Raw genomic sequence first — 13,341 nt, forward strand, 5'->3', positions numbered from 1 at the left:
AGGAAAAGAACTTGAGGAAAGTACCTAACTAGGAATAACAAGCACTACGTGCAAAACGAATAGGATTTCCGGACGATAAGGAAGAGGATAAGTATATTAATGGGGCAGAATGTGAACGAAAACAAGGCAATGACGAAGGTTCGTCATTGCAACTAGAAATGCAATCGTGTCACAACGATGTGCGTGCAATGACGCCGTGTTTCTACGTGTCGAACGAAAGAGCTTCTCTCGGACTATCCAGAGCAATTTGTACGAAGTCTTTAGCTTCTGTAATATTGGAGACAGGTAGGGCGAAAGAAAGGCCTCAATAGTGACCTTGATTGGATGGTAGTGACTATGCCTACGATGTTTGAAAGAAATTGGGATAGGGGAAAGAACCTAGAAAGGGCTCGCAAGCACTGCGTGCAAAAACAAATGGGATTAGTTGCATGTTCGTCAAATCAATCAAGCTCGTTCTAGGGGTCAAAAGCGTGAACCCGATTTGCCCCATAGACAATGCGTGTAATGCATGGGCGGAAAACGTACAGGATCTGTATTATGACCGGAGTTAAATTGTTTTTTCTCTCTCTCTTTATGTCTCTTTATGGGCCGTATATGGTATCATTGGAAAGAGAATTTCATGGTTGTTATTGTAAACTACTCTCTTTTTTTCTATGATAATCCTATCGAAACATGTGATGTAAAATAGATTTAAAGGACAAAATGGCGTCTTAAATGGCCCCCTTGACTACTTTCAAAAATCCGGCCACGAGGTGCCCTGCGTATTGCATCTCGGAATGTCATTGCAAATTTTCAAGGAAAAAAAAGGATGTTTAGGGGGCGAAAAGTAGTCTGAAAAAATGACGTCATCGCCGATAAGTGTTATAATCGGGCGGAATTCGTATAGTGACCCTTGTTCAAATGCGATTTACTCACAATTTTCTGTGTAAACATATACCATACTTGGTATCATTCGAAAGGGCACTTCATTGCGGTCAGTTTGACACCATTGTCATCTGCACGCAATGTACTGCACGCATTAAAGGCGCTATTACGTAATGCATAGCAAATTCATCATTTTTGGCGATAACTTTGCGCTGACGTTATTAAAATTTACCAAACATGACAGACAGTTGTCACGTATAACATGTGTCTGCCAAGTTTCAACGACGTAGGTATAAAGATCGCCATTTTAGAGCAAGTTGAAGTTATTTCGGAATTTTCTTGAAAATGGCGAATTTGGAGGGCAATTTTCGCAAAGTTGGTCAGTGATAGGGTATATAATTTTGTATATGGCTGGAAAGGGCATATCTTCAAGTATCTAAATCCAAAAAAGGGTACGGGTTTGCTAAGCCATTATGGAGATACGGCCACAGAGAGAAAGCCAATTCCCAGAACTTTAGAGGGCGCTATTTATGTTGTGCAAGCCCATTGGAGCGTGAAATTTAGCATGGCTATGTGCAATTATGAGATAAAGATACTGTGAGATTTAAATACAAAACGGAATTTATATGAGAAAGTTATGGCAGTTTTAGATTATTTAGGGGTCCATTTTTCAAGAACTTGAGAGATTTTTGACGGAGTCGGTTTTAGATTTGAATTTCGAGTATGAAGATGGCATTTGAAGGTCAAGTCATGTGTCGCAGATGAAAGAACATCTCTCAGACTATCTAGAGGAATTTGTTAGAAGTTTGTAGGATGAAGGATAGTGGAGACAGGAAGAAAGAAAGAAAGGCCTTAAAATGGACCAGAAACGGACAAAATGGCGCCTGGACGGTTATGCATGAGTGATTTCGAGAATCAAAGAATGTAGTGACCTTGATGAGATGTTAGAGACTATGCCTATGAAATTTGAAAGGAAAAGGACATGAGGAAAGCACCTTACTAGGAATCACAAGCACTACGTGCAAAACGAATGCGATTTCCGGACGATAAGGATAAGGAAAAGGAGAATATTAATTGGGCAGAATGTGAACGAAAACAAGGCAATGACGAAGGTTCGTCATTGCAAAAATGACAGGGTGTCTCAGAATGTGGTAAAATGTTGATGATTTGGCATGGGGCAGAGAGATATTTTTCAGTGCCATCTGAGAAACTATTCACAATATCTTTCAGTTGTTTATTTGTGCACAGTTCCAGGCGCACGTACAGTGTATGTATGTAAAATGAAAATCATATCAATTTTGCTAGAGGGAGAGGGGGGGGGGGATGGGGGTGCATGGTGATATTTTTAAAGGCCTGGAAGAAAAAGAGAAAGAAGGCAGACACAAAGAAGGAGAGGAAATTGTCAATGAGAAAGCATATGATAATGAATTCATAAACATTCCAGGAAAAAGCACCAACTGACAAACATACATGTAACCTTGGCATACAGCTGTACAATGTACATGAACAATGGAAATGCAGAGTTAAAGGGGCAGTCCACCCTGAAATTAAGTTGGTTGCAAGTAATAAAAGTAAAATTAAGTTGGTTCTCAAGTACTTCATATTCTACACAATCGCTTATGAGCATTAAAACCATGAAGAAAACATATTGTATACTAGAAACTGGATTTAATAACAACTAATACCAGTCTGGGCATGTCAGCTATATTGAAACAAAAAAATGAAACCAATACAAAAATTAAAACCTATTAGACAAAATTATAACCTATTAAAAAAGATTAAACCTATTAAAAGAGGTTAAAACCTATGAAAAAAATTATCCTTTACTAATTTCACAAGGCTGTAAAGTGCAAAGTGTACTTGACAGTGACCTGATAAACCAACAGACCACAAAAATGATTAAAAAACAAACTGAGTATGTACATAAATAAAGACTGTGCTGAACGTCAACAATAGTGAATTCACGGATCAAAGATCAATAAAAAAAATGTAAACACCTTTGTGCTGACATCAAGAAAGTGCAAAGTACTAGTTAGAACGTGTATTATCAATATAAATGACCTTTTATTCTGTTTGTTATCTAATAATAATATACCTTCATGTATGAAAGATGAGGTGGACTAGCTGTCAGATTAAGTTTCAAAATATATTCCAACTCTACTAAAAAATAGATTAAATACTTCCAATATCTGTAAGCCAATATTGATGAAGTCTACGATGAACACTTGAGCCATTATCTGATAAAATGTCACAAGACCCTCCAAGATTAACCACTTTGGTTATTATCTTACATGTAATGTAGATATACAAGTACAGTATGGTTCAACTACAAATTTTGCTTGTAAAACTTCAACTATCGACAAAAGTGTTGACATATTTATAATGCTTTCTTGTCCAAAGTTTGAATTACCAAGATTTTCAGACAATGTATGATATATCTATATGCTCAATTTATGCATTTCTTCCCTCCCCTTGTATATGTGGCTAGGGATTATTTTCCTGCATGGTATGGCTGACACATTGTCATTGGCAGCTAGGAACTCAAGGCAAGTCACAAACACGGAGTTTACACCTTCTGGGTACAAACAGATAATACATACTGACATATTTTTAATCTATAAAAGTGGCAAGTTTTTTACATGACTTATTGTACATTGACATGGTTGTCCTTGACTTGACGTTATCTTCATTTTATCAATTTAAATTTCTGACCTAGATCCTATATTTATTAAAACAGTGAGTGACTTGAGAAGAAGAAGTTTTAACACCAAACAAAACTGTATTTTGGCCCATATGTTTGTACTCAGTAAAAACATTATCTGATATATATTGTATTTCAGTGTTTCTGTACATATCTCTTTAATCTTTAATCTGTTTGCTCAGATCAGAGATCTCAAAAGCTATGTTCACATGGCACCATCACAGTTTTAAACTTGAAGTTTTCGTGGCACTCAAAGAACAGCTGCTCAAAGGTTTACACTACATGTACAAGTCATGCAGACAAGAAGTTGTTGATTAAACTACAATTAACCTGGCAAAACCTCAAAGAGTAAAACAAGTTAGAGCAGTAACAAACCTACAGAATAAACTATTAGAATAAACTGAAATTCCAAATGTTTCAGTACGTACATTGATAAAGCTGACCTACATGTTATAATCAATAAGATATTAAAACCACAAGCTAAACAGAAAGTTTATAGATTCTTGTGTGAACTTAGCTAAGGTCAGGGGGCCGTTTCTCGAAACCAACTCCATGACAGTCATATCTTTGTCGGCGACCTACGGAGATGTCATGAAGCGGATAAACCGTTTCACAAAGCCATGACAGACATGATATCGATATATCGCGATACTAGCAGCTCAAGAACATAGTCTTTGTCACGATCCATTTGATTTATCAAGAATAACCCAAAATAAGTTTTGGGGCTAAAATTGTTCAAAAAGAAATATATACATATAAATTCTCCTAAAATAAATAATAAATAGTGTCATTATCATATTTACATCATCAAACGATTTGCATATTTCTGTAAAGATTCTTAAATTGAAGAAAAACCGGTGAGTGTTTTTTTTTTGACAGTCGAATCAAAAGTTAGTTGAAGGATACCGTAATGTGATAGTTTATCAATACATACTTTTTTGTTTATTGTGACGAGGAATTTTAGGCAAAATGTCTTTTCTCAGCCAGTTTTATTCTAGAGTCTCATAAATACTCGTTATATAATGATTTGATATTGAAAATATAATTTGGAAGAAGTAAATAGAGAGGGAAAAATAATGCACATAGGCCCCAAAGGTATGACGGTATCCTAAGAAATTACTATGGATCGACAATGGAAAACGGCCGGTGTGTAACATTCTTACCTCTCTTATTTACATGTTATAGTTTAATGATTTGTGATTTAATGTTTATATTAAGCTTTTTAAAGTTTCTGTATAATTTGTATACTTTTGTACATTTGCATTTCGCATCCCAGAGAATTACGTACTGAACTCGTCTATATTTTTCTCAAAATGATAGTGAAACTAATCGTCCATTTCGCGGCCCATGGAATGGCAACAAACTGACTTGTGATGGCACTTTACAGCAATTAAAAAGATATGACAGGTTCGGAGCAGTGACAACTCGCTTGTCGCGGAAGTTGTCGCTCATCTTGGCAAAGACGGCTTCGTGAAACACTAAGCTGACAAGTTGCGCGACAGTGGCGAGATGTCGTTGATCTTGTAGTTATGACGGTTTCGAGAAACGGCCCCCAGATCACACACACACAAAAGAATAAAACAAGTAAGAACTGTACTTAACAAACCTACAAAATAAACTGAACTTCCAAGTGATTCAGTACTGTACATTGTTGTAGCTGACCTTCATGTTATAATCAATAAGATATTAAGATTAAAACCACAAACTAAATACAAATGTAATAGATTCTTGTGTGAACTTAGCTATAAAGGTCAGATTAATACACACAAAAAAGAGTAAAACAAGTAAGAACAGTAACAAACCTACAGAATAAACTGAACTTCCAAGTGATTCAGTACTGTACATTCTTCCATGTATAGCTCACCAACAAAATAAATTGAATTTCAAAGTGATTCAGTATACTGTACATTATTATGGCTGACTATAAGTAATACAGTACGTACATGTTATAATTAAACAATAACAAGATCCCACAAAAGTACAGGTACACGGTGTTTATTCATCTTTTCTTTATCCTTGAATACCAGTACCTTCTCTATAAACATCTCTTATCAGTGGTCATTGTTTCCAACTAAGTACAGGGGCCTGCATCCTGTATTTCTTATAACAATGGCTCTATCAAAGTCAATTGCTTATTTCCTCTTCCTGGTCCTTCTATTAATGTCGGTTCTTGTTAGACCTGGGGGGTGTTTCACAACGATTCTACGTCAAACTTAACTCTAAGTTGGACTTAAACATTATGGAGAGCCATTTGTAGCCTAATATATGAAATATATTCAAAAGCAAAAATTGAAGTATTTTAGACTTTTCATAAATTCCACATCAAGAACATGAAATCTTCCATGATACAGGGGTGATAGTGAGCACTAAATTTTCCATTTTTTTTCTCAACCATGCACCCACCCCTTGAGTAAAAAAAAAAAAAGGATTCAGGGGAAAAAAAATAGTATCAAACAATATTCTCCCCTCTTGAGTAAGAAAATTGGGGAAAATAGGGGAAAATAGGGAAAATAAGGGGAAAATCAGGAAAATCAGGTTAAAATAGGAAAAAAAAGAAATTGGGGGAAAAAAGGAGAAAAAAAAGAGAAAAAAAAAAATCTGGAAAAAAATAAATAAATCGGGAAACCGATTTATATCGGGTAATTATTAGGCCTGATAATAATAGAATATGTGAATGATTTGAATCAATATTTTATGCCTTTTAAAATTACTTTTACAAAATATTTTCAAGGATGCTAATGGCTTTCCAACTTGGAGATAAGTTCAACTTAGGATCTTTGTGAAACACCCCCCAGGAATTATAGTTAGACCAATGATTGAAACTTTGACATCGTGCCAATTAAGTCCTCTCTAATTCACAGCTGTTGATACATGAGGTGAAAATCACTAACTAAGGATTATCAGTTCTCAACGTTCATCAGATGCGGGAACAGGAAGTGGCAAAAAAAATTAGAATCCTTTTGCATCAATCTTAACGCAGACAAATGGGCACCAATTAAGGCTTCGTGATATTGATTATTGATATCATATTTCATATTATCACCAAGCCCTTCAGGCTAGCTAGCTAGGTCACCCTCACTCCTACAACGCATGAGGTCTAACTGTAAACGGCAAGGGTCAGCTGAGATATCCTGTAGATTTTGATGTAAACTGGGGTGGTGAGGGAATTCCCCATAACAGACAGTTATTTCTGTCTACATAACACTCACCATTTCCAAACGACAAATGAAGTCCTAAGGTACAGATCTACGGTAGGTATAGCTCACTTTCTCTCTCTCTCACACATTTAAATCACAGTCTACAAGCTGATATAAATTTATAGAAGTTAGAAATAAACTTCTTTGTGCACCACAGGACATCCCAGCAACAAGCAGGGAGGCAGACAGCCCACAACGTCATTAGACCAACAGCCCAGAGGTCCATCATTTGTATTTAAATTACTCAACTTCAAAATATTATGATGGGGGAGGGAGGGGGGAGGGGTTTGTTGGGACACCAAACATAAAGGATTCATTTTTGCCTTCACATTTAATGGAAAATATGCATTAACCATTATGAATATATGTCATTTATAATGATAATTTGTCCACAAAAAAATCTTAGAAAATTTATGATATAGAACTTCTTTAAATTGCTGTGTTAAATCAACTGTCCAGTTAAACAACCTATTTTGGACACACAACGTCTGGGTAGACCTTTATCTTAAAATCTGATGTGCAAACAGAATGAATGAGTTTGAATGCATAACATTTATTAGGGCATATTTTTTCAATGCCAAAGTGATGTGGCACTGCCCTCATCCCACGGCCTACTAGTACTGGCATCTCTCTTTCTTGTTAAAATTAATTAAATGACAATGAATGACAAATAAATATATTCTGTTCTAGTTCTACTTCTAGTACTAGTACTAGACTCTAGGTCTACTACAATATTGGCACTGAATGTGTTACTCTGTAGTAGATTATAAGTAACAAGATGATCATGACTTATCGATGCAGAAGAAAAGTAAAAGTGGTCAAGCTAACCTGGGCTACATGTAATAGTAAGCAAATATTAATCGACTACGAGGGTAATGGTGCAAACTATCATCGCCGAGGTGATCTCGGGGCTACTATCATCCCGAGCCGCAAGGCAAGGGATGATGGTAGCCCCGAGATCACCTCCGCGATGATAATTTGTATCCATTGCCCGAGTAAAGGAGGTTAAATATTTGTTTTATATCCCACATCTGCAATAAGGTCTAGATCTATTTAAAGTGAATTTTACATAATAATAATTTTTATTCTGCAGACAGTTTAGCTTCAGCTAGATTTTACATAGCGCAACATGCATACAGTCATGTAATACAGTCGATGCGCGCTCATTTGACATTGACATTGACTTTGATATTTCGCGTAACCTACTTTGCTTTGCGTATTCAATGGGCAAGGGTGGGCAAGGGTGGGGAAGTGGGGTAGCAGCAAAAAATTACTTTACAATAAGTACTATCTCAGGTAGATAGTACTTATCTATACCTTTTTCGTGCTCTGTACAATCGCAATGCGAACAACTATACATGAGGGATATAATACGCGTTGTCACCGGTTCCAGAGATAAAACTTCGCCTGAACCCCGGGTAGGCAAACTGTTGTTGGTGCCTCCTCGATCTCGCTCGAATCCTAATCAACGTTAATTTGTCAATCTTGCTGGTGTGCCTCCTGTTGGTACCGTCGTCTTTTCGGCGATGGTCATAAATTCATTCAGCATGCAGCAGCTAGCATTGACAATGACAAGAAAAAAGAAAACTACTTACGAATCGCGCCTCGAGCTCTGAATCTATTGTCTTGTGACTCGTAACGCCGGGTATAATTTGTTTCCGCTGTGCTGCTAGCTAGCATATTAGCACTATAGCACTGCGTACATCACGATCACTCGACCTCGACCATTCGTCGATGTTGTCGTTTTTGTTTACAAATTCTACTCGTAGTCTTCGCACCGTACCGTTCTGCATCGAGTGCTAGGCTACATACATTGTACGTACATTGTACGTAACTTAACTTTCAACCAATCAAAATCACGCATGAGTTGGACAAGGCCAAGGGTCTGGGCAAGAAGGGTCAGATGCCGTCAGCAATCTGCAAATTGCCGTTTTGTTTTCTATTTAGATGTTCGGGAATTTTTAGGGGGCTAATAAACTTATCTGACTTCTCAAGGGTGCCAAACAGTTTCTCAAAAGCCCTAGAAAATGTAGATCTATATGTTTGTGTGTGTGTGTGTGTGGGGGGGGGGCACAGCTTGGTGGGGGTGCCACCCCACTCTTTAAGGGCCCTAATTAGTGTTAAAATAGTAATTACAATGCATGGCAGGGTAAAAATCAAGCCAGGTTTATGATGTTGCATATAAACAGTTTCGATTTTTTGCAGAAAATATAGATATTTACTTAATTTATTACTTTTTCTTCTTTTTTTTATTTTGGAAATTATGTCAAGTTTGGTAGGATTTCCCATTTAAAATAGTCTGGTGATGACCCTAAAAATGCTGCATGGCTCAATTTGTCTTACAATATCCTAGATATGTAGAAATGAAAAAAAATTGAGGTCTGCGCCTTTAGACTATGATTGGGGGCGTGACTGCAATGGAGGCGTGACTAACTGATTTTAACAAAGTGTGTTCACCTCAAAGAGTACATACGGTACTTTACTCTACACAAGTCATGTGCAGCTGTCAGTATCTATAGTCCTTTAATATTGTATTACTTTTATAATATACTTTATTCTCTGACAAGTAATAACAGGGTGCGTTAGTACAAGATGCTTTTTAGTCTAAAATTATTTGATAGGAAAGCAAGAACAAAACTTGAAGGAAAAAAGTTATCTCACTTTTCAGGTAACATTGGGTCAATAATTGCTGCAAGTGCATTTTGTATACAGGTTGTTGAGCCCCCATTGCACAAAACTTACCATTGATGGTAACTTTGCCATCGATGGTAACTACCATGGAAACCTTGATTTTGATTGGCTGTTGAGCCCTGCAATGTTACCATGGTAGTTGGTTGTATGCAACGGGCCCTGACCTAGCGCTCACATTTCATTTTTAGAAATAACCTCTTTTTTCTCTTTAAGACAATTTTATAGAACTTTTTTTTTAATTGTAATCTGTAAGGGTAAATTTTAGTTTCAAGTTATTCTTTTTTGAATCCCCCCCCCCCCCCCCCCCCCCCCCCCCCGGGGCCATCTATTCTCTCTATCTCTCTCCACCTTTCTCCCCCACTCTCTCTCTCTCTCCACCTTTCTCCTCACCGGCTCTATCTCTCCCTCTCTCTTTCTCTAAAAGTTCATATTCTTTCTAAGTATATTGCACTTTTGCAATATTTCCATCTCATTGGGAGTAAAAAATAAAATACAACCATGTTAAAAGCTAGAAATGCGTATGTACTGCTATTGATGATTCATTGTTGCACCGCCATCCCCCCCCCCCCCCAAAAAAAAAAAAAACTCAAGAAAACCTATACCAGAAGTTTACCAACTACCAAGATATATGTACCTTCAAAGACATTACCATAGCTTAAATAAAGACAAATATCATTGAAATGATTAAGGTTAGTTTTATTCATGTACTTATAAAACTAGATAATACACAAATTTTATTACTGAATTCACTGCTCATGATCAATATATTAACACAATACTACAAATATCTTTACGGTATCTGATAAAACACAATTGGACGGAGAGCGCTAGTGCATGTTTATTCATTCATTCAATGCCCGAGTAGTTTGTTGACTGCAAACACTTAATAAACAGTTTTATCTATGAAGTTGCGCAGGAAGCAATCAAAACCCACAGCTAGTAGAAAGAGAGAGTTGTGACATTTGCAAGAGCTCTCAAACACAGGTCAAAGTTCATGGAGCTCCCAGTAGTTTCCTCCAATATAAAAGGCAGTAAGGAGAACTGTTGGCACATGGCCGGCCAGATATGAAAGTTATGTAATCGTTATTTATTTATGAAACAATGGTATATTCTATGAAAATAAGTTTTTTATTTAAAAAGGCAAATAAAAAGATATTCACGAAGCAAACTCCTTCACTAGCAGTGATTATTGTAAAGTGCACGTTTAAAAGATCTGTGGATATTGGGGGGGGGGGGGGTCATTTGCAAGTGTGCTATCTACGAAAGTGGTCTATACAGAGATTGTATAACAATCGAGGGAACTGTACAAGCTCTCTTTTGACCTCTGATGGTGCAAGCATGTGTGTCAGTCACAACTATCCTCCTCTATACTAGCTATGCTATTAATCTTACTTCAAATCACTGATCAGGTCTTCGCATCGGGTTGGGTGGTCGCGTTACGTGACCATTTGTGAAAACATACTTGTTCATTCACGAAATGTCGGGGATAATGTTTGTGAGAATAAAACACTCTCATCTACAATAAGTCTGGTCAAATTTATGTGACATTTTGTGAAAACCCTACGGCAAATCTATGAAAGGTCATGAGATGCATCTTCACACGATCTTCCGCTTACAATCTACGAAAAGTTGTGTCACAACGGGATCACCTGACCGGACGTGATGACCTACCGATTCATGTTACTACATGAACAGCGCCTCCAAAAGCAGGTCTGACATCCAACATTTCCTCATGGTTTGCGGTACCAAAAATAGTTATTCATTCATTCAAAAACTATGCTTTGACATGAGGAGCAACAAGTTAACTCAAGAGATAAAAATAGATATTAATTTATTGATTAAAAAACTCTGCTTATGAGGAGCCACTTGCTTGTAAAGGATAAACCCAATATTGATCTTTTGACATCAGAGTTCAGCTGAGGTCAAAACACTGAATTATAAAAAATCTTTTCAAATCTATCCCTTACAATGGCCATTTGCTTACTCTATATTAAAATCAATTTTTAACATCTGAGTTCGGAAAAGAACAAAATACCACATATTCATAATCTTGTTAATTCATTCTTTAAAAAAGAAACAACAAAAGTTGAACGTAAAACGGGAGGGTAAAAAATACAACATGTCCAAATTTGTTAATGCCTCATTCAGCTACGTCTACATTTACAGATACGCAAAAGTATTGCACAGGATTAAACAACACTATTAAAAAAGTAAACTATATAACAAAAAATCCAGTTTATCTTCAAAGATTAAACTTTGTACTTCATAGCACAAAACTTAAAAGCAAACCAAAAAACTTACGCGAAAAATAATGCTCTGTCTGTCTTTGAAAACACTACTCTGAACATATAAAGTACCCATGAAAAAGCATCAGTTTTGTGCATATGTGATGCCTATATGTGGACAGGAAAAGAGAAAGAAAAGGATTATACATATGAATGAGGGCATTCCGTTCAGAAAGTTGGGCCTTCTTTTCAAAACAAGAATATCTGTTTTCCACTTCTTTTCATGACCCCTGCTTCACAGGAGGCCATAATCCTACATACCATTTGTGCATCAAATGATCTATTCCTTTCAACTGAATGCATGCTACAAAGACTGGTGAACAATGCTGATTTGAGAATGGCTGCACACACAGACTCGCTACAATGACATGCAAAACCAGATGTCTATTGGAAATGTCGCATTGGGAAACTGTACATTATTCTTGCTTTATGCCTCCCTCATACACTTTGGTGGGGAATCTTGTTGATGGGAAAGAAAACAATAAATCTCTCAGAATAACTTAAGTTATTCCTTGGGATGAGATTTCTTTTAACAAAATAAGTCAATCTGAGGTCTAAATTTGCCCTCTATTAAACATGATTCTAGACCCAGCATTACAGTTAACTGAATCAGGAGACTGAATATGGACCATTGAGTTCGACTTTGGTTATAATTCATATCATTATCATTATTTTAAAACTTATAGTATTCATCTTGTTTGTTTAAATACAAGTATATTACATGTGAGTTACCATTCAAAGAGGAGGAAACTCATTCAGTGAATACATACAATATGCACACAGTTTGATCATAATAACATAATAGATTAAGCAAAACCAAGATACTTTACATTTATACTGACATAAAAAGCATTGTTACACAATAGTAGGCCTACATATCAAATGAAATTAAACTAAGGTTTGACTCATAGACTCCATATCTACCCGATAACTTACTTAACATATCTAATTAAAGTCCAATAATAAAACTCAAAATGTAAACAATATAAAATTACCACACTCTCAACAAGAAATATTTCATAGAAGGTAAACTGCAGAGTCACTTGATTGATTGACAGATAGGCAGTTTAAAATCTTTGTGCATTTACTGGTCTTGGAAAAATAAAACAAAACAAAACATACAAAATCAACTAGAGAATAAAAAGACTTTTGTGGCTCATTATAGGTCATACATGTATGGCTACTTACTAATTATTCCAAATATTTCTGTAAATCTTGTTGTCAAGGATGCTCAAGACTTGACCTGATGATTAAAATATGGTTTCGATTACACATATTTTCTAAAGGCTCAGACGAAAGACAACTTGAGCTAACTAATCAAAAGGTTAATAACAAAGAAGAAAAAAAACGCCATGCAACAAAAAGTGCATTACTGCATATCATTTTATACCATCCATTGATTATTAAGACAACAGACAACAAATTAATATTGTAAAATAGATTAATCTCTCTGAAAATTAAGTAAAAAATGGGAAAAGCTACTCCAATTTGGATTAGCGATATATCATACTTTGCTCAATCTCAACTGCAGCACACATACATTTGTATATATATCTGTTTACAACTATTGAATAATAACATTTCAAAGTAACCAAATATACAA

The 13,341-nt window shown here is 36.1% G+C and overlaps 1 protein-coding gene across 2 annotated transcripts in view; it reads right to left on the reverse strand.

Annotated features, from left to right (window-relative positions):
- Positions 1 to 8,435, reverse strand: part of LOC105444881 (N-acetylneuraminate lyase-like) — a 51,855-nt gene extending 43,420 nt beyond the window's left edge. Inside the window, exon 1 of one of the 2 annotated variants that reach the window (XM_030987102.1) lies at positions 8,358 to 8,435. The gene's annotated coding sequence lies outside the window, so the exon portion shown is untranslated. The remainder of the gene's footprint in view (positions 1 to 8,357) is intronic. The other variant, XM_030987103.1, reaches the window with a different exon arrangement.
- Positions 8,436 to 13,341: the final 4,906 nt, after the last annotated feature.

Source organism: Strongylocentrotus purpuratus, unplaced genomic scaffold (genome assembly GCF_000002235.5).
Source record: "Strongylocentrotus purpuratus isolate Spur 01 unplaced genomic scaffold, Spur_5.0 spur5_scaffold_16, whole genome shotgun sequence".
In the NCBI taxonomy this organism is placed as follows: domain Eukaryota; kingdom Metazoa; phylum Echinodermata; class Echinoidea; order Camarodonta; family Strongylocentrotidae; genus Strongylocentrotus; species Strongylocentrotus purpuratus.